This window comes from Dasypus novemcinctus, unplaced genomic scaffold, assembly GCF_030445035.2.
Source record: "Dasypus novemcinctus isolate mDasNov1 unplaced genomic scaffold, mDasNov1.1.hap2 scaffold_134, whole genome shotgun sequence".
NCBI classification, from domain to species: domain Eukaryota; kingdom Metazoa; phylum Chordata; class Mammalia; order Cingulata; family Dasypodidae; genus Dasypus; species Dasypus novemcinctus.
Window position 1 is genome coordinate 236,875 of NW_026688153.1, and position 21,870 is coordinate 258,744.

At 43.2% G+C, this 21,870-nt stretch overlaps 1 long non-coding RNA gene across 1 annotated transcript; it reads right to left on the reverse strand.

Moving 5' to 3' along the window:
- Positions 1-611: 611 nt before the first annotated feature.
- LOC131277550 (uncharacterized) lies at positions 612-21,577 on the reverse strand. Its single transcript, XR_009184705.2, has 5 exons — positions 21,429-21,577; positions 20,356-20,416; positions 5,431-5,581; positions 4,417-4,617; positions 612-3,375 (listed from the first exon to the last, which is right to left on the reverse strand). It is a non-coding gene; the product is annotated as an uncharacterized lncRNA (long non-coding RNA).
- Positions 21,578-21,870: the final 293 nt, after the last annotated feature.

A 21,870-nucleotide genomic window follows, 5' to 3' on the forward strand; every position in this document is an offset into this window, starting at 1 on the left:
TTTGCACTTAATGTTTAGTGTTCCCTCTTTCCCCAATAGAAGGTATTTTATATACTGAAATATTTTCTCTCATTTTTTGTATTATCACAATGTAACAGATATAGACTTAGATCACATTATTAACAATTTAAAGTTAATTTAACTCTTTACCATCTAGTTCAACAAATGCAACCAGTCTGGCCTGCAGTGCTCCTCCCTCTCACAGTACAGATGCTCCCCCCACAGGGGAAGGGACAAGTGAGGGCAGAGCCACAGCCTTAGGGAGCAGCTCCTGATTCACAGGAGAACACAGTCCTGAGCCCAGAGACACCACTAGGAAGTCATGAGTTGGCGCACTCTTCACCTTAATTTTTTTTACAACTGACATAGAAAAGCAGGTGGAAGTGGTGGGACTAGGGTGATGGGACAACCCCTCCCCCCCAGACCCTGGGGTTCACAGTTATGGACCTGCCCTCCTCCCTGTGCACATGCATTTCCCTTCTGGAACCGGTTCCCAACTGACATCAGAAGTGGTTGGAGGACCAGATAACACGTGACAGAGCCCCAACCCCACAGCCAATTGTGCAAGCGCCAAGCTTCCAGGTCCTGCAGGGACCAGGTCCTGGGAGGGGCATGGAGGAGAGGCAGGAGGTGGAGCCACATAAGGCTCTGTGAGGCGTGTTCAGGCCATGCCTCCTCTCCAGGAACCCGAGCAGCCATCCCTAGTTCTAGGAGAAAGCATGTGGGAAAGGATCACTCATGATTTTTAGACTCACAGATGTGGAGGACAGTCCTGTGCACTGAGATAGGGTCCTCCGTGAAGTGTTTTAGAAGAGGTCTAGCCTAGGGTAGCATCCTCAGATTGGAAGGATTTTTTATGCACGCCTTGTCTGCATTTGTTTTCTTCTAGCTCATGGCCTTTCAAAGAATATGCCTTATTTCCTATTCAGAGGCAGGGTTCCTTATAGAACCATCCTGGCAAAGTATTTGGGATCTGGAAATGCCTTCAAGGTATGCTTTCTCTGAACTCCATTGCTGGTTGAATCCTAGGACTTTTCTCGTATTAGAATATTTTTTAGTGAGTTTATTTATCATGTACAGTAAATGTGGACTCAGTAAGATTTTGTTTGAAGGTTATTTTTTTGATAACTTTCATCAGACATTTGATGATCTGAGTCCAGAAACTAGTTCATGACTTTCTTGTGTCCTTAAACTTGAGGCAAAATTCTTAGCAGGCTTCTTAGCAATGCAGTAGAACAAAACTCCAGACTTTGTAATACTTCCTGTGACTGTTTTCTGATTCAGTAGAAATGTAAAAATCACGTGTTTGGGTGGAGCATAGATACAAATTCAGTTGTCTTTACTGTAGGTTCAGTGCTTTCTTTTTCTTTATAGGGTTACCATTAAAAACATAATGGGTTACACTTCTTATGTAGCATTGCCAGATGAAATAGAGGACACCTAACTTAAACTTAAATCTCATGAAAATAATGTGTATGAACATATATGTCATATACAATTTGAGACATACTTATGCTAGAATATAATTCATTGTTTACTGAACTTCAATATTTTGGGGATTATTTTTTTTATTTGCTAAAACTGGGAATATTATTCTTAGGGATATTTTAAAGGTTTTATTAATTGAAGAAATTCTCCTTGTAGTGTATGCTAAGGAAAGAAGAGTTGAAAACAAGCTACCAGCTGAAAGACAGTAATTGCAGTAAAACTGACACTAGATAACAAATATATACTCTTGTATAAACTGTTTATAATCAGAAATAAACATAAAATATTTATAATGAATTTATATTGTGTTTGCTTTTAGTTGCATGATATTTTCCTGGAAAGATGCAAAAGAAGCAAAAACATTAGTGTCCTCTGCTGACGTGGACTGGGATGCCAGGGGAAGTGGGTGGGTGGAAGGCTTCTCACTACATTTTCCATTGTGCAAAATTTGACTTTCACACCATGCAAAGTTTACCTGTTCAAAGCAATCAAAATCATTGAAATGTAAATTTTAAATACTTAACAACCAATTAATGAGAAAAAAGCATCGATTTTTCCTGTAAGCCTATAAGCCTGGAGTTCTTTGATGTGGAGGGGCTTTCCAGCACAAACCAATGTTTATTTATAAATAATTTAAGTATAGAACCTAGGAAGAAGTCTTTGTGCTATGAATTAGGAAGAATCAATAAATTGCTCTAACAAAGTCCCTAATAATTGTGCTGTCCCATTATACTTTGAAGGGACCACCTGCAACTTCCCCTGTCAGAGTCCTGGATGAAGTTCTACCCTCCCCCACTTCAAGCCCACCTGCCCTCTGCCCCTCCCCCCTGTAGAATGTCTGAGTGCTCCGTTCTAGTCCTGTTGAGATTCAAACTTCTCCACCCTTTCCGTGGATTCCTGGGAATCTGTTGGCAGCAGTTCACTCTCAGGGCATAGAATTGAATCTTTGCTAGAGGTTGTCAGGAAGCGGTGGTCAGTGTCCAAGTGTACCGAGGTGACTTCAAAAGGTAAGCACTTAGGACAAGGTGTTGTGTTATCAGGGTCCCTGATATCCTTCAAATCCATAGAAATTCACAGTTGACCCATCTTCTTGGAACAAGATCTGAGATGAATCTCAAGGAAGGAGAAATCACTGGACTCCACCAAGAACCTCTCCCCTGGAAATTGGTGGGGTAGGTTGGAAAGCCAAGACTTAGAGTTGAGGAAGGGGTCTCCTTAGATATGTGAGAGGGCTACAATAGGTATGAGAAAGTTTGGACGCATGAAGAGTTTCTCTCTAGAAAAAAGCCACATAGCAAGTGTATTAAATGGTAGAGGGTTTATGTTGTGTGGTAGTGTAGAAAGGCTTGTCTCCACCCTTTGTCATTACTTCAGGCACCTGGGAACTTATGGTTTTACTGGAAGAATATGACCTGGAGTAAATGAGATCCTATGGGGACAGTCAGAATCAATGGTCTCATGTAAAAACACTTTTTGGTAGAGTTCATCATGGCCACGTCAGCACTGAAATATCCTGTTTGTGAGGTAGCCTGGAAGTTACTCTAACGGTCCCAGCCCAGAACCTCTAAGCTCCTTCGAGCCCAGAGGCCTTTCACTTTCACTCCTGGCAAATGTTTTCTTTGATTCAATGTTTCCAGGGCACTTGTGGTAACTTCAGCTAGTTTTAGAGATTGGGTTTACCTGGATTTTATGACTTTTTCTTAAACTGTGTAAACACAGATGTTCAACCAATTCATCTTCTCTAATTCCTCATGGTGAACCCTCAGCTCTTCATTTTAAAGTTGAGGTGAAGATGCTGCTCATAGTCCATGAATACTTTATGGTCATGGAATAGATAGTGGCTGCTATTTGTTTTCAGTAAAACACTCAATGAAGGGTAGCTTCTTTCTGAAGAGGGGAAGGAGAAGATATACAATTAGGTATATGTTACTCTATCACTAATAGTACTAGCATTAATAGTAGTATTGGTAACAGTCTGAAGAGATGATGCAGAACATAATCTTAAGAATTTACCACCTTCATGACGCCCTTGTGCTGCCTAGAACTTACCCAAAAGGGTGCTTCACGGACAATTACGGGACATTGTAGATCCCGCCAGGGCCCACTGGATGGAACGTGGGAGAGTGTGGGCTATGATGTGGACCATTGACTATGGGGTGCAGTGATGCTCAGAGATGTATTTACCAGGTGCAATGGATGTGTCACGATGATGGGAGAGAGTGTTGCTGCGGGGGGAGTGGGGGGTGGGGGCGGTGGGGTTGAATGGGACCTCATATTTTTTGAATGTAATTAAAAAAAAAAAAAGAACTTACCCAAAAGAACATCCCTTGTCTGTTTGTGAGCATGCTGAGGGGTATTTTTTCCAAAGAATTCCTTGACACCAGCTCTTTGGTCAAGAGGCTGACTGAAAGCCTTCACCAAATATTGAGTCTGGCTGAATTTCTGGTAGCGATTTCCTCAGAGAGGGGCTGTCCTGATAGCACGTGCTTTTTTCTCCTTAGCACTCAGAGGTCTGGGAGCCTCACTGAGTGGGAGCAAGTTCTCTTATGGGAAAATCCTGAATTGGAGTTCTAGAACCTAAAATCACTAGAGGGACAGGTGCTATTCTGAATTTTCTCCACCTAGGTGCCTGCTCACTTTTTGAAATTCATAGCTCTGATTCTCTTGACGTATGGATGGCCATTCCAACAGAATGGCATGCCTGTTCCAGCACCACAAAGGAGAAACACATCTCTCAGTGAGAAGGTGATTTATTGCAAATGCACAAGCAAGGAACTGGGAGAATCTTCCCAAAATCAGTTCAAAATGAGAATGGGAACTTGAATTTCTACAGGGAAAAACCCAGGGGAGAGATGAAAAGAAAAGCAAGTCCAAAACAAGAAACAAGTGATGACTTTAGACCTTCCAGGGGTCTTATGAGGAGGATACCTGCAATTTTCCAGTCTTGTGTTGTCTCAAGCACGTTAAACTCATAACTATTGTTCCAGTTTCAGTGATTTATCAGTGACAGTTTAGATTCTGATATTGGTGCTTCTGATGCTATTCTCTGGTTTTGCCTTCAGTTGATATTTTATTCTTCTTATTCCTGTAAGCAGAACTGGGAAGGTCTGGTTGATGTCCTTTTGGGAGCTAAGAACAAAGAGTAACTATTAAGATTGGATTAAGAGAAAACTATCTTAGTTATGCCTGGGTAGATCCAGAGCTGCGTAGGTGAAGAAATTTTTAATAATCACTTTTTCCAGCTCTCAATTTCCTAATGAGTAAAGGACAGCTCCTGATAGCCTCAAGAGTGTTGCCTTTGTGGACTCTAAATCCACCCATTTCCTTGTCTCTACAGCATCTCCAGTGCTGGGACCAGACAAAACCATGAACTCTGGAGTCTCCCTGTATCCTGGCACTGCCCTGCCAATCCCTTCATCCATTCCTGGCCCACCGCCCCCACTTCCCTGGGGGCAGCACCTACCCTAATCTTTTCTTACTGGCAGCTCTCTGCTGCTGCCTGCATTCCTCAGGCCACAGTTGGTGACAGGAAAGGGGGGCCTTGTCCCCAGTGGGATTGGAGGTGAGAAGATCGTTCTTCAAATCGGAAAACTAGGGGGACTAGCAGAGCCCCCTCCTACTCAGCCTTTTGTCCTTCCTCAGATGCCCCACATTTCAAGTGACCCAAGGATCCTCTGTGGGGCTGCTCAGCATGCCCCTCCTGGGATCTTGAGGGCCTCTGCTCTGGAGCCCTTGATCCCAGCCTCAGCTGTGGGGTGCACCCAGTCCGCTGAGGGAGGTTGGACCCCAGGCCTTCCTCCTCAGGCTCCACCACCAGCTGCCCAGTTGGCCCCCAGGATTCCTCCAGGGAATGCTTTCTTCAGGCCACAGGGGGCCTCCATGGAGAGAGGTCCTCCCTCCACCCAGTCCAAGGATGACTCCTGTAAGCCCAAGAGTGTTTACCAGAACTTCCGATGCTGGCAGTGCTTCAAGTCCCTGGCCCGGAGGCACATTTGCCTAAGTCCTGATGCTGAAGCTCTTTCCTGCTTTCTCATGTGAGTGGCTTCCTCTTGGAGACACATTTGACTGTTTTGCACCATTCAGATACGGAGGGCTAGGGGATGGATACGCCAGGTTAATGTCTCCAGAATTTCTTGACAGTAGGTCATGAGGGGAGATGATATATTTCTGGTTTATGACTTATTTTCAGGTGTCTTATCTCAATTAGTATATCCCTAACTTGTATATATAAAGAATTCCTATATCTTGAAAAGAAAAAGATAAACAACACATTTAAAAAATGTGAAAAAGATTTAAACAGATACTTTTCCAAAGAAGAAATATAAATGGCTAAAAAGCACATGAAAAAATGCTCCAAATGTCTAGCTATCAGGGAAATGCAAATCAAAAGTACAACGAGATACCATCTTACTCCCATAAGATTGGCAGCTATGAATAAAACAGAAGACTACAAATGCTGGAGAGGATGTGGAGGAATGGGAACACTCATCCATTGCTGGTGGGAATGCAGAAAGATCCAACCATTCTGGAGGACAGTTTGGTGGTTTCTCAAAAAACTAACCATAGATTTGTCATATAACCCAGCAATTCCACTGCTGGGTATATATCCAGTAGAACTGAAAACAAGGACACAAACTGATATATGCACACCAATGTTCATAGTAGCATTGTTCACCATTGCCACAGTTGGAATCAACCCAAGTGTATATCAAGAGATGAATGGATAAATAAAATGTGGTATATACAGACAATGGAATACTACTCGGCTTTACGAACAAATACACTACAAACACACGTGATAACATGGATGGCTCTTGAGAACCTTATGTTGAGTGAAGCAACCCAGGCATTGAAGGACAAATACTACATGACCTCAATGATATGAAATAAGTAAAGCAAGCTGCCTCAGAGAACTAGAGACTGGATGATAGGCTTACAGGAAATCGGGGGGTAGAGGAAGGATGTAAGCTGACACCTATATGGGTGAACTCTATGATAAACTGGAGGTAAGTATTTGTACTAGGAAGGGATAAAATGGGGGCATAGGGTTACCTTTGGGTGGGGCTTTGCAGGTTTAAGGGGGGCTAGGGATTGGAGGATGGGTAATATTGTCCAAGGAATTGGGGGGAGGGTCTAGCAACATACGAACATAGGAGATTGTCAGGTATTTGGTTGAGAGTATAATGCTGAGAAAAACTTTTCAAAAATATAATAAGGAAAGTTACCTGTTTAAGTTGCTTAAAGGGGATAATCTGATGCAGGACAGGCTCCTAGGGAATATGTGAATGCTCATTTTGCTATAGTGGGTTATATCATTGGATAGAGTCCCATATAATGAGAGTGAAGGTATACCCACATCCTGGAGAGGACTGATGCCATCAAACAGAGGGAACTGTATCTCTCAAGAGAAATGGTGGCTCCCAGGGCTTAGGAGAGTTAAGCATGTCAAGCCCTCAACAGTGTTGCAAGTATCTCTGAACATGGCCCTTCAAGCAATGAAGATTGTCTGTCACCGTCGGCCTTAAGGGGAGGGGGAAAGATGTATTGAATAGATGGAACCAATGTAATGGTGAGGGCAATAGAAGTGTTTCACAAGAGTACCCAAGGACGGATATAAGACATGTAAAATAACACCAAAAATGTATAGGGGCTGATAGGCTAAAATGTAAATAATAATGTAAAACATAAGATAACTAAAAATTTAGAGAATTGTATAGAATAAAATATAAACCACAAAATCAACACAAATGTTACCTTCTTTGAAAGCTATTGTCTCAATATCTGTACATCAGTTTAAGTATATATAGTATGAATATGTAAAAAGATTATTGCTGTGGAAGGGAAAAGGTTTTATGTTGGATATGTGGGAATACTGTATATGGTATATATGAATTACTGTGATCTAAAACTCTTGTGATGATAAGCTTAATAATTAGAAAACAGAAAAGAAAAAGATAGGACATAGACACTGAGGAAAAGACAGAAGTATTTGCCTTGCCAAGTTGCATACAGGGCAACACTTATTACAGTGATGGAAGGCAAAACATCAAAAACAAATCTTTTGCATTTTTTAATTTTTTGATACCCCAATTTATTTTTACCTTAATTTTTCTAAATTAATATGTATTCTATATCTAACCTTTAAACTCATTGCTATATTCCATTTTACTTATAAGGGAACCTGGCAATATATTGGGCTTCACTTTTCAGGAATTTTTGGATCACAGAGAGGTTCAACATTGGCAGTGGAGGAATACTGGTGTGCGATGTTATTGACAAGGGACACATAGCTGGCAGGGAGTTCTGGAGGGCATATATCCAGGGTACACAAAAATGTCTGGATATTTTCATAGTGGATACAATGAAAAACAACTGAGAGAGTGCTGAGTTCCCAGCCAGGGGAACTCTATCACAGTCCCTAAAGGAACAGCAACATTCCCCAAGTGAACGGCAAAGACCAAAAAAGAAGGAAGGTCCAACAATTAGCCCCTGATACTAATGAATACGCTCATGAGCATGTGCACCTGAAATAAGAACAAGGCCTAGAGCTGCAGGGTGCCTAAGGGCTACCTCCTGAGAGCCTCTGTGTTGTTCAAAGGTGGCCAGTCTCGAAGCCAAACTCAGCATGTAAATACATTGCCTTCCCCTCAGTGTGGGACATGACTCCCGGGATGAGCCTTCCTGGTACTGAGGGATTACTACCAACTACCAGCTGATGGTGTAATTAGAAAATGACCCTGAATACAAGGGTCAACTTGGACCAGCAGAATATCTCAGTCTACATATAATAGCAGGAGTTAAAAATGCTTTTTGACCTAAATCAAGGGGGAAATGGAAAGGATAAATGAGTTTATATGGCTATGAGTCTCCAAAAAAGAGCCAGGAGGTTATCAGAGGAGTCACTCTTATGCACACCTCAGCAGAGTCCCAGAGACAGATAAAGTGGATACAACCCCAGGTATTGGTTCTTCTGAGGGCTACAGAGACCCACACGTTCTGTGGTCATGGCAGATGGAGTTCAGAGCCATGTCAGTTGGCCCTTCTTTGGAGTTTGTGTTTCTGTGTGATGGAGATGGACTCAGACATGATCTTTTTTCACAAGTCTTTCCTGTTACATTTACCAGAACTATAGCTGGTGCTGCGGTTTAATGTATACCCAGAGGATCTCAATCTCTGGACTGACCATAGGATAGCCAGGGCCTGAGCCTCAACAGACTTCAGCTTCTACACTGTGGTTTATTGAACTTACCCCACTCAGCCAAAATGGAGTTGAAGAAGGTCAACCACCAAACCATGGAGCCAAGAGTGCCTACAACTGAAAGCAGGAGGATTGTATCCAGCATCCATGTGGAATCTAAGACCCCTCTTGATATAGATGTGGAGTGGACAAAACCAATCCAAGGACCACAGGATGGAGGAATAGAATATGGATTAAAGTGGACTTACTGATATTCTATTCATGAACTATTGTGATTAGTAATTGAAGAAAATGTCACATTGGTGTGGAGAAAGTGGCCATGATGGCTGCTGGGTGTGGGTAATGGAGGAAGAGATGAGATATGGAGGCATTTTCAGGACTTGAAGTTGTCCTTGGTGGTGCTGCAGGGAAAATTATCAGACACTGTATGTCCTCCAATGGCCCACTGGATGAAACATGGGAGAGTGTGGGCTATGATGTGAACCATTGACCATGTGGTGCAGCTATGCTCAGAGATGTACTCATCAAATGCAATGAGTGTCTCATGATGATGGAGAAGATTGTTATGGGGGGAGGATTGGGGTGAGGGGGTGGGGGGTATATGGGGACCTCATATTTTCTGAATGTAATTAAAAAATAAAAACAATAATTAGGGGAAAAAAGAAAAAGAAAGGACATAGACAGTGAGGAAAAGATGGAAGAAGTTGCCTTGCCAATTTGCATACAGGGCAACACTGCAGTGATGGAAGGGAAAACATCAAAAACAAAGCTTTTGCATTTTTTAATTTTTTGATACTCCAATTTATTTTTACCTTAATATTTCTAAATTAATATGTATTCTATATCTAAACTTTAAACTCATCCCTATATTCTGTTTTACTATTGATGGAATGTGGCAATATATTAGGCTTCATTTTTGAAGAAGTTTTGGATCACAGAGAGGTTCAACCATGGCAGGGCAGGAATACTGGTGTGGGATGTTATTGACAGGGGACACATGGTTGGCAGGGAGTTCTCCAGGGCATATATCCAGGGTACATAAAAATGTTTGGATATTTTCATAGTGGTTACATTTAAAAATGACAACTGAGGGAGTGCTGAGTTCCTAGCTAGGGGAGCTCTATCATATTCCCCAATGGAACAGCAACAATCCCCCAAGTGCAAGCACAAAGACCAAAAAAGAAGGATGGTCCAACAATGCATCCTTAATACTAATGACTATGCTTGTGAGCCTGTGCACCTGAAATAAGAACTAGACCTAGAGCTGCAGAGTGCCTTAGAGTTACCTCCTGAGAGCCTCTGTGTTGCTCAAATGTGGCCAGTTTCAAAGCCAAACTCAGCATGTAAATGCATTTCCTTCCCCCCAGCATGGGACATGCCTCCCAGGGATGAGCCTCCCTGGCACTGAAGGGTTACTACCAAGTACTGGCTGATGATTTAACTAGAAAATGACCTTGAATAAATGGGTCAACTCAGACCAGCAGAATATCTCAGCCTACATATAATACCAGGAGTTAAAAAATGCTTTTTGACCTTGAATAAAAGGGGAAATGGAAAAGACAAATGAGCTCATATGGCTATGGGTCTCCAAAAAAGAGCCAGGATGTTATCAGTGGGGTCACACTATGCACACCTCAGCATAGTCCCAGAGACAGATAAAGTAGATACAACCCCAGGTATTGGTTCTTCAGAGGGCAACAGAGACCCACAGGTTCTATGGTCATGGCAGATGGAGCTCAGTGCCATGTCAGTTGGCCCTACTTTGGAATTTGTGTTCCTGTGTGATGGAGCTGGACTGAGATGTGATCTTGGTTCACAAGCCTCTCCTATTACTTTTACTGGACCTGTGGTTGGCATTGGGGTTCAGTTGTACTCAGGGTACCTGAATCTCTGGACTGCTCATGTGACAGCCAGGCCCTGAGCCACAAAAGACTTGCAATTTCTACACTCTGGTTTATTGAACTTACCCCACTCAGCTAACAAGGAGGTGAAGAAGGTCAACAACCACACCAGGGAGCCAAGAGTGCATACAACTACATCCAGGAGAATTGCACCCATCATTCATGTGGAATTTAAGCCCTTTCTCATTATAGAGGGGGAGAGGACATAACCATTCCAGGGCCCACAGGATGGAGGAATAGAGTATGGATTAGAGTGGATTTACTGATATTCTACTCATGAACTATTGTGATTAATAATCGAAGAAAATGTGGCATTGGTGTGGAGAAAGTGGCCATGGTGCCTGCTGGGGGTAGGGAGTGTGAGGAAGAGATGTGATATGGGGCATTTTGGGGACTTGGAGTTGTCCTGGGTGGTGCTGCTGGGACAGTTACTGGACATTGTATGTCCTCCTGTGGCCCACTGGGTGGACTGTGGGAGAGCGTGGGCTATGGTGTGGACCAATGACCATGAGGTGCAGTGGGGCAGTTACTGGACATTGTATGTCCTCCTGTGGCCCCCTGGGTGGACTGTGGGAGAGTGTGGGCTATGGGGTGGACCACTGACCATGAGTGCAGTGTTGCTCAGAGATGTATTCACCAAGTGCAATGAATGTCTCATGATGATAGAGGAGGTTGTTGTTATGGGGCGAGGAGTGGGGTGAGGGGGATGAGGGTATATGCGGACCTCATATTTTTTGAACATAACATTAAAAAAAGAGACAAAATTAAGTTAATATTAAAAAAATAAACTAAAGTCAGCCATATGCTTCACCAAAAGAAAAATAAAAAAGAAATAGCAATTTTCCAAAGAGTACCCTCACATCCAATGACTCTTGTGTCTAATAATCCCTCTCCAATATCAATAATAACTAGGTTGACTTAAAATAATTAAAATATACAGCACTGTGTAATGTAGTTTTGTCTATTTTGGAAATTTAAATCTGAGTTGTTGCTAGGGCTGTATTTTGTTTATTTTGCTTTCATACATTCTGCTGTACAATTATAGCATACTTTGTGTATCAAGTCTTCTGTTGATGGACATTTGCCTTGTTTCTGTTTCTGATCACTGCCAATAAGTCTGCAATAAACATTGTGATCCATGTCACACACACAAAAAAACTTACGAGATACAGCAAAGGCAGTCTTGAGAGGGAAAATTATAACCCTAAACACTTATATTAAAAGAGAAAAAAGAGCTAAATGCAAAGATTTAACTGAGCAACAAGAGAAACGAGAAAAAGAACAACAAACCAATCCTCAAAGCAAGCAGAAGAAATAACAAAGATTGAAATAGAAATAAATGAAATTGAAAAGAAAAAAGAACTTTAGAGAAAATCAAAATCAAAAGCTGGTTCTTTGAGAAGATAGGTAAAATTTACAAACCCCTACTGAGATTAACAGAGGAAAAAAAGAGGCAAATAAATACAATCTGAAAAAAAGGGAAGAACTATGACTGACCCCACAGAAATAAAAAGGATCCTGAGAGGATATTATGAGAAACTGTATGTCAACAAACTAGACAACCTAGATGAAATGGGCAAATTCCTAGAAATGCACAAACAACTTACACTGACACTATAAGAAACGCAAGAACTTAACAAACCACTCACACTTAAAGACATTGAATCCATCATCAAAAACTTCCCATCAAAAAAAAAGTCTAGAGCCAAATGGCTTTACAGGTGAATTCTACCAAACATTTAAAAAAGAATTAACACCCATCCTGTTCATTCTTTCTAAAAATTGAAGAGGGAAAATTACCCAACACTTTTTATGAAACCAATATCACTGTAAAATCAAAGCCAAATAAAGACACCACCAGGAAAGAAAATTATAGACCAATTTCTCTATTAAACATAGATGCAAGAATTCTCAACAAAGTATTTGTAAATTAATGCAGGAGCATCTCAATAGACTTGTACATTATAACCAAGTGGGATTTATTCCTGGTAGGCAAGGCTCATTCAAGAAAATCAACCACATTACCACACTGAAAAACAAAACAAAACAAAACACATCACCTCAATAAAAAAAAATCAGAAAAAACATCTGACAAAATCCAGCATCCTTTCTTGATAAAAACATTTCAAAAGATATGAATAGGAGGAAAATTCCTCAATATGATAAAAAGTATATATGAAAACCACACAACTATCTTAGTTAGTGGGGAAGGGTTGAAAGCTTTCCCTCTAAGATCAGGAACAAGACAAGGATGCTCACTAGCAATCTTTTTATTTAACATTGTACTAGCTCTATTTAGAGCAAGAAAAAGAAAACAGCAAAGGCATCCAAATAGGATAAATAGGAAGGAAAACTCTATTTGTGGATAACATGATGCTATTTTTAGAAAATTCAGAAATGTCTACAAAACAAAGCTACTTGAGCTAATAAATGATTCAGCAAAGTGGCAGGATACAAGATCAATATGCAGAAATCCATAATGTTTTTGTACATTAGTACTGCATAATCTGAAGAGGAAATCGGGAGGAAATTCCACTAACAATAGCAACAAAATGACTGAAACACCTAGGAATCAATTTAACCAAAGAAGTACAGGACCTATAAGCAGAAAACTACAAAACAACACTAAAAGAAATGTTAGAAAGATTTAAACAAATGGAAAGATATTCCATGTTCATGGACTAGAAGACTATTTTGAAGATGTCAATCCTAACCCAACTGATTTAAAGATCCAACACAATACCAATCAAAATTCAACAGCTTAGGGTTCTACCATTGGGTGGGGTGGACCCATATCCTGGGGAAGACTAATGCCGTTGAATAGAGAGAACTGTATCTCTCGTGAGAAAGGACGGCTCCCAGGGCATTAGATTGGCAGGCGTTGTGGGCCCTAAGGGGAGGGGAAAATGGACGTGCAATGGATGGAACAAAGGTAAATAAGGGGGCAAAAGAGGAGTTATGTGAGAGTACACGAGGATGAATATAAAACAGCTAATATTACACCAAAAACATATAGGGGACGACAGACTAATAATGAAAACCATAAGACAAAACATAGGATAACTAAAAAATTTAGAAAACTGTACAACCTAAAGTATGGACCACATAGTAAGCACAAATGTTACCTTGTTTGAAAACTATAGTTTCAGAATCTGTACATCAGTTTCAGGAAATATGATATGAATAAGTTAAAAGATTATTGCTGTGGAAGGGAAAAGGTTTTATGGTGGATCTGGGGAAATACTGTATATTGTATATATGAATTTCGGTGATCTAAGACTCTTCTGAAGCTGACATTATGTTGGGATTCACTTTACGGGAAGTTTTGGATCACAGAGTGGTTCAACAATGGCAGCGGAGGAATACTGATATGGGATGTTATTGACAGGATATATATGGTTGACAGGGAGTTATACAGGGCATATGCCCAGGGTATATGGTAATGTCTATATATACTCATAGTGGAAACAATTAAAAACAACAGCTGGGGGGGTACTGGGCTCCTGGCTGGGGGGTCACTGTTGTGGGCCCTGGGAGAGCAGCGGCAATCCTCCAGGTGCAACGGCAAGAACCAGGAAGGAAGGAGGGCCCAACAGTGGGCTCTTGATACTAATGGCTACACTTTTGAGCCTATGCACCTGCAATAAGAACAAGGCCTAGAGTAGCATTGTGCCTGGGGGTTTCCTCCTGACAGCCTTCATGTTACTCAAATGTGGCCACTCTCACAGCCAAACTCAGCATGTAGATGTGATGCATCCCCCCCAGCGTGGGACACGACACCCGGGGTTGAGCCTCCCTGGCACCGAGGGATCACTACCATATACCAGCTGAAGAAGCAACTAGAAAATGACCTTGAATTAAAGATTCAATGCGGAACAGCAGAATATACCTGTCTACATATAATAACATGACTTCGGGAAGCAGTTTGACCTAATGTAAGGGGGAAATGGAAAGGAGAAATGAGATTATAAGGCTGTGAGTCTCTAAAAAAGAGTCTGGAGGTTGTCAGAAGGAATAGCCCTATGTACAACTGAACAGAGTCTAAGAGACAGATAAGGTAGATACAACCCCAGGTATTGGTTCTTTTGAGGGATAAAGAGACCCACGGGTTCTATGGTCATGGCAGAAGGGGTTCACTGCCATGACAGATGGCCCTTCTTTGGAGCTGGTGTTTCTGCGTGATGGAAATGGACTCAGAGGGGATCTCTTTTCACAAGACTTGCATGCTACTTTATTGGAATTGTAGTTGGTGCTGGGTTTAAGATATATGTAGGGGATTTGAATCTCTGGACTGATAATATGACACCCAGGCCCAGAGCCTCAACAGACTTCAGCTCCTACACTTTGACTTATTGGACTTACTCCACTCAGCTAACATGGAGTTGAAGAAGGTCAACCACCACAACATGGAGCCTAGAGTGTCTACAACTAGAAGCGGGAAGAGTGCATCCAGTACCCATGTGGAATCTAAGCCCTCACTCGACATAGGTGTGCAATGGACACAACCAATCCAATGTCCACAGAGAAAATCTGGAATGGGTGTGGGAACGGTAGCCATGGGGGCTGCTGGGTGTGGGGAACGGGAGGAAGAGATGAGATGTGGAGGTGTTTTCGGGACGTGGAGTTGTCCTGGATAGTGCTTCACGGACAATTAAAGGACACTGTAGATCCCCCCAGGGCCCACTGGATGGAACGTGAGAGAGTCTGGGCTATGATGTGGACCATTGATTATGGGGTGCAGTGATGCTCAGAGATGAACTTACCAGGTGCAATGGATGTATCACGATGATGGGAGAAAGTGTTGCTGTGGGGGGAGTGGGGGGCAGGGGCGGTGGGGTTGAATGTAATTTAAAAAAATAATAATAAATAAATATTTAAAAAAATTCAACAGCTTAATTCACATTAATAGAAAAGGCAATTACCAAATTCACTTGGAAGGGAAAGTACCCCTGAATAGCCAAAAGTATTCTAAAAAAGCATAGTATACTATAGTATAGCATAATATAGGAGGAATTTCACTGTCTGATCTTCAAACATATTACAAATCGTCAGGGGTCAAAACAACATGGTACTGGCATAAAGAGAGACACATTGAACAGTGGAATAGAATTGAAAGCCTAGAAATAAACCCTTACCTCTATGGTCAACTAGTTTTTGACATATCTACCAAGTCCATTTTAACAGGAAAAAACAGTTTCTTCAACAAATTGTACAGGGAGAGCTGCATATTATAACCAAAAGAATGAAAGGGGACCCCTATCTCATTCCCTATACAAGAATCAACTCAAAATAGATCAAAGACCTAAATATAAAAGGCAGGACCATAAAACTACCAGAAGAAAATGTAGGGAAATATCTTAAAGACTTCATGGTACATGTGATTTCTTGGACCTTACACCCAAAGAACACACAACAAAAGAAAAAACAGATAATTTGGAACTCCTCAAAATTAAATACTTTTGCTTCTCACAAGACTTTGTCAAAAGGCAGCCAACTCAATGGGAGAAAATAATCAGAAATCACATATCTGATAAGGGTTTAATATCTATGATATATAAAGAGATGTTACAATTCAACAATATAAAGACAAAAGACCCAATTAAAAATGGGCCAAAGACATAAATAAACATTTGCCCAAAGAAGAAATACAAATGGCAAAAAACATATGAAAAAGTATTCAATGTTAGAGAACTAAATGTTGGAAAGAATGTGGATAGGAACACTTATTCACTGTGGTTGGTAATGCAGAATGTAGAGCCACTGTGGAGTTCAGCAGTTCCTAAAGAAGTTGAATATAGATTTCCCACATGACATTGCAATACCACTATGGGGTATATATCCAGAAGAACTGAGAGCTGTGAGAGCAGTGACATGAAGAGACATCTGCACATCTATGTTCATAGTGGCATTATTCACAATTGCCAAAAGCTGGAAACAACCAAGGTGTCCATCAACTGAAAAATGGATAATAGAACTGTGGTATATTCACACAATGGAACATTATGCATCTGTAAGAAGAAATGAAGTCATAACATTGACAACATTGATGAACCTGGAGGACAGTACGTTGAGTGAAGCAAGCCAGACAGAAAAGGACAAATACAGGAAAATTGCATTACAATGAACCAAATGTATTGTGTAATATAATGTATGATTCCATTTATATAAAATGTAAATAGAAATCAATTTATAGATGAAAGAAAAAAGTATTGTGCAAAATAAGTCAGAAAGGGGAGCTGTGGACAATAAAGAAAGCACAGAAAGACTGAGGGGTGGTGGAATTTTTTGTTTGTTTTTTATTATTATCACTGAGATAATGAAAATGCTCTAGTGATGTCTATAGTGTCTGGATATCTCCAGAACGCTCAGGAGCCCTGATATTTGGGATAGTACCTACTTTGGCAGTCAGTAAGATCCTGCTGAGAATGTGCAGAAACTCACTTTGAAGTTTCTTAGCTTTATAAACTCATTTGTCTTGACTTTTCCCCCTTTTGGTCAAGGGCTTTTTCCAGCTGCATTGCTAGTTGGTGCTTGGTTATAATCCTTTGGTGCCAGACAGACTCATCCCCAGGATTCATGTCCTACACTGGGGGAAAATAATGTATTTATACACTGAGTTTGGCTTAGAGAGAGGCCACATTTGAGCAAAAAGGAACCTCCGAGAAGGCAACTCTTAGCGCCCTATAATACTAGGCTAGGTTTCAATTTCAAGAGTAAAGGTTCTGGGAAACAGACTTGGCCCAGTGGTTAGGGCATCCATCTACCACATGGGAGGTCCACGGTTCAAACCCCAGGCCTCCTTAACCCGCGTGGAGCTGGCCCATGAGCAGTGCTGATGTGAGCAAGGAGTGCTGTGCCACGCAAGGGTATCCCCCCGCATAGTAAGGAGAGCCACCCAGCACGAAAGAAAGTGCAGTCTGCCTAAGAATGGCACCATCTACACAGAGAGCTGACACAACAAGATGACACAACAAAAAGAGACACAGATTCCCGTGCCACTGACAACAACAGAAGTGGACAAAGAAACAAGACGCAGTAAACAGACACAGAAAAGAGACAACTGGGGTGAGGGGGAGGGGAGAAAAATAAATAAATAAATCTTTATAAAAAAGAAAAAGAATAAAGTTCTTATAGTCATCAATATCAAAGACCCATAAGTAGACCATCCTTCACTAGTCATTGCCCCTGTATTTGGGGGATTCTTGCTGTCCTACTAGAGAATGTGGCAGTGCTCCCCAGGATGGGAACTGGGTATTCCTTCAGTTATGAGTCTCCACCCACCATGGCAATGCCCCATGAACATCTGAACACATTTATATGCCTTTTACATATGCCCACATGAGTTTCCTCCTATTTATTCCCCATCACTGACACCCCATACAAATGATCACCCCCTGCCACAGATAGAAAACCACAACTGCTGGACAGGATGTGGACAGGATGTAGAGAGAAATGAACAGTTAGTTATTCACTGTTGGTGGGAATGCAGAATGGTACAGCCCCTATGGAGAACCATTTGGCAGTTCCTAAAGAAGTTGAATATAAACTTTCTACATGACCCTGCAATATCACTACTAGGTATATATCCAGAAAAACTAAGAGCACTAACACCAACAGACATCTGCACACCAAAGTTCACTACAGCAGTATTCACGATTCCAAAAGTTAGAAAATACCCAAGCGTCCATCAACTGATGAATGGGTAAATAAATTGTGGTGTATTCACATAATGGAATACTACATAGCTGTAAGAAGTGAAATCATAAAGCATATGACAAGCAAGAATCTAGAGGACATTATGTTGAGTGAAGCAAGCCAGACACAAAAGGACAAATACTGTATGATTGTGTGACTATGAATCAAATATATTGTGTTACATATTGTTTGATTAAAAAAAATTTATATGTATCCAGTACATTTATTTGAGAAATGGTATCTTTATCCAACAGTGTTTTCTTTTTAAATTATTGTTTACATATTCAATTATTAAGTGTACAAAATGTTTTAAAAAAAAGTGAGGTTACACTGAAGAGTTGAAAATCAGAGACTTTAAAATGTGATCCTTTACTCAAGAAAAATAAGTACCAAAAAATGAGATAAAGAAACCAAGCTTTTTTTAGCATAATAAAACCATGTGTGAAATATATGAATATGGACAAAGTTGCATATATGCCTGTTTTCTTTGAAATTGAACAAATGTATGTTAACAAAAGATGGTAACATAATATCACTTATGCTAAGTGAAGAAGCCTGACACAAAGTACTATATATTGTGTGATCCCATTTATATAAAAGGTAAATGCAAGTCAATTTATAAAGTTGAAGTTCAATTAGTAGTTATATAGGGCTAGGGAGGACTGCTAAGGGGTGTGCGTTTTTTCTAGAGTACTGAAAATGTTCTAAAATTTTTGATGGTGAGGAATGCATAATACTGTGATAATATTAAAAGTCACTGATTATATACTTCAGATAGATTGTATGGTATATGAATATATCTCAGTAAAACTTAATAAGTAGATAATTGTGTAAGAACAGCACAAAAGAAGAGCAGCGGTTCAGCAGGGGAAACAAAGATCAAGGGGTGATGAATTTCCTTATTAATTTATTTTTATTTATTATTATTCAAATAATGAAAATGTTCTAATGCTGGTTGAGGTAATGAATACACAACTATGTAATTATACCAAATACCACTGGTTGTGCACTTTTTTTTGGTTGTACACTTTAAATGAATTGTTGTTTTATTAATGTATACCAATAAAGTTGATTTGTTAAAAACATATAAGCATGTATCAATAAAATTATTATTATTTTTTTAAAAAGAAAAACACTTCTAATCCTCATCCAAAGATTTCATTGTTAAGGTTTTGGTATAAACCTCCCCAGATTTTTCCACTGAGCAACATTGTATTCCTCCTTGTCACACTTAGGATCTGCTGAGTGATAGTGTATTAGGAGAATGGCACAGTCATCTGTGTGGAAGTGACAGGGCCCCCAGCAGCTCTGCCTAGCTTTCCCCCTTCCAGGGTGGCAATCGTGTGAAAACCACCTTCAGAAGCTCAGGGGGAAGCACAGGGGTCAAAAGAAGGGGGTGGGGGTGAGGAGGTCCAGCACATCTGTCTTAACTAGAGCAGCTGCTCCATAGCTCTGAACTGCTTCCCTGGAATGGGACCAACTCTTCTAAGAGGCTGAGAACAGTAAGCGCAGAGGCTTCCTCTGCAGCCGGCTCCTTTAAGGTCAGCTGGGTGACGACTCTTGGCAGACACAGCAGGGCTAGAATGGTGTCCCCAAGGCACCTGGGTCACCCCCTCTGCCAAGCAGAGGTGCCCTGGAGCTCCTGAAATGCTCAGCACAGCCCTGGGCTCCCTCAGCAGCCCCTAGTAGGTGCCCTTTCCCACTCTGTGCAGTGCACCCTAGCAGGCACCCAAATCTGGTGGCCCCTGTTGGCCAGCCAACCTCCTTCGGCCCTCACAAGCTAGCATCTTAGCAAGACACACAAACCATTCCCACCCAGCATTACTCCAACAAATCAAAGTTTTAAGAAAAGCTTTAACCACTACCAAAAGCAAAAGCCTCCCTGGGGCCATGGGGAGCTCTGAGGAAGGCCCTGGCTCAGGCTGTCCCAGGGCGTCCAGGGCAGCACAGCCAGGAGGGGTGCGATGGGAGTGGACTCCTAGACCACAGACCCCACCTGCCGTGTGTACTCCCGGAAAGCAGAAAGGAGTAAAACGGGAGGAAGAGAGAAAATGAAAGTCTCAAGTGGCTCACCAGGGCTTGGATCCAAAGAATGCAAATGCCCACGATGAGGAAGAGCGCCACCCGCAGACCTCTGGGTTGGATACACACTTTTAGTTGTAAACTGTTGAGGTTCCTGCAAAACTCCTGGGCTGGGCAGAAACCTGCCCCCAGGCCCCTCCCAGGAGAGGGCCCCATTCCTTGTGCTCCCTGAGGGCACACACCGGGTGTCAGCCCTGCTCCCCCCCCCCTCCCCCGGGGCCTTCCCAGGGCCCCTCCCCAGGGAGCAGAACAGTTCCCCTGTAAAAGCCACGCTGTGGGCAGGCACAAATTGGCCCTATCCATGGGAAAAGAAAGAGAAGCAGCCTGGGCCTGGAGGCAAATGTGAAGTGGAGGGCCTGGGAAGGGAGCGCTGAAAGGGGAGGCCCCCAGGAACCTGGGAGGGTAGGCAGGGAGGGCAGGGGGCAGGGCTGCAGGTTGGACCATGGGCAAACAGGGGGCATGTGGGGAGGGGGGGGGTTGTGGGCAGAGGAGGGGCCATGGGGGGAAGAGGGATAGGGAGGAAAGGGATAGGGTGGGGAAGGAAGGGCCAGGAGGAGGAGGAGGGGCTGAGGGGGAGGGGCCATGGGGGAGGGACCATGGAGGGAAGGAGGGACTTTGGGGGGAGGGACCCTGGGGCGAAGGATGGGGGAGGAGGGACAGTGGGGGGGGGTATATTGTGAAGGGGAGGAGGAACGTGTTGGGGGAAAGGGGGGTGGGAAGGGACCAAGACTGGGGACAGGTCCGTTTGGGGGGAGGAGGGATCGTGGGCAGAGGGCCCCTGGGGAGAGGAATAGTGTGTGTGGGGAGAGACCATGGTGGGCAGAGGGTCCCTGGGGGAAGGAATAGTGGGGGGGGGGGACCGTGGGGGTAGGGAAAGTGGGGGAGGAGGGTCCGTGGGGAAAGTGTGGGCCGCGGGACTCTTATTCTGACTTGGGCCCCCCCCCAGTCCCGCCGCGGTGGACCCCCGAAAGGCGCCCGCCCCGCGCCGCCCGCTGAAGCAGCCCCCACACGGCCCGCCCTGCCTGGTCCCCACCCGCCCGACGCCACGTGGGGCCCAGACTTACCGCAGCGCGGGCGGGACACGGGGTTCCCAAGGGCGGGCGAGCGCTCCCCGCAGCGCCCCGTGCGCCCCGACACCGCGTCCCTCCTGCCCTCGGGCTCCCCGACACCGCCTCCCTCCTGCCCTCGGGCTCGCAGGGGTGCCGCGGGAGCGCGCAGCAGGTCCGCGGGGCGCGCGCCCAACCGCCGCCAGCTCTTAAAGGGGCCGCCGCGCGGGGGCCGGGCGGGACTTGAGGGCCTGAGAGCCCCAGGGCCAATCAGATCTGGACCGGTTCCCCGACTCCGCCCCCAAGGGGGCGTGGCCCTTCCCGTGACAGACAGCGCCCAGCAACCCAAGGACGCGCGGTCCGGCTGGCGCTGAGGGCGCTGTCGTCCTACGCCGTGAGGGCGGCTCCTGACTGGTGGGCAGGGGTTCCCCGCAAGTGGGGGTGTCCCCACCCACAGTGC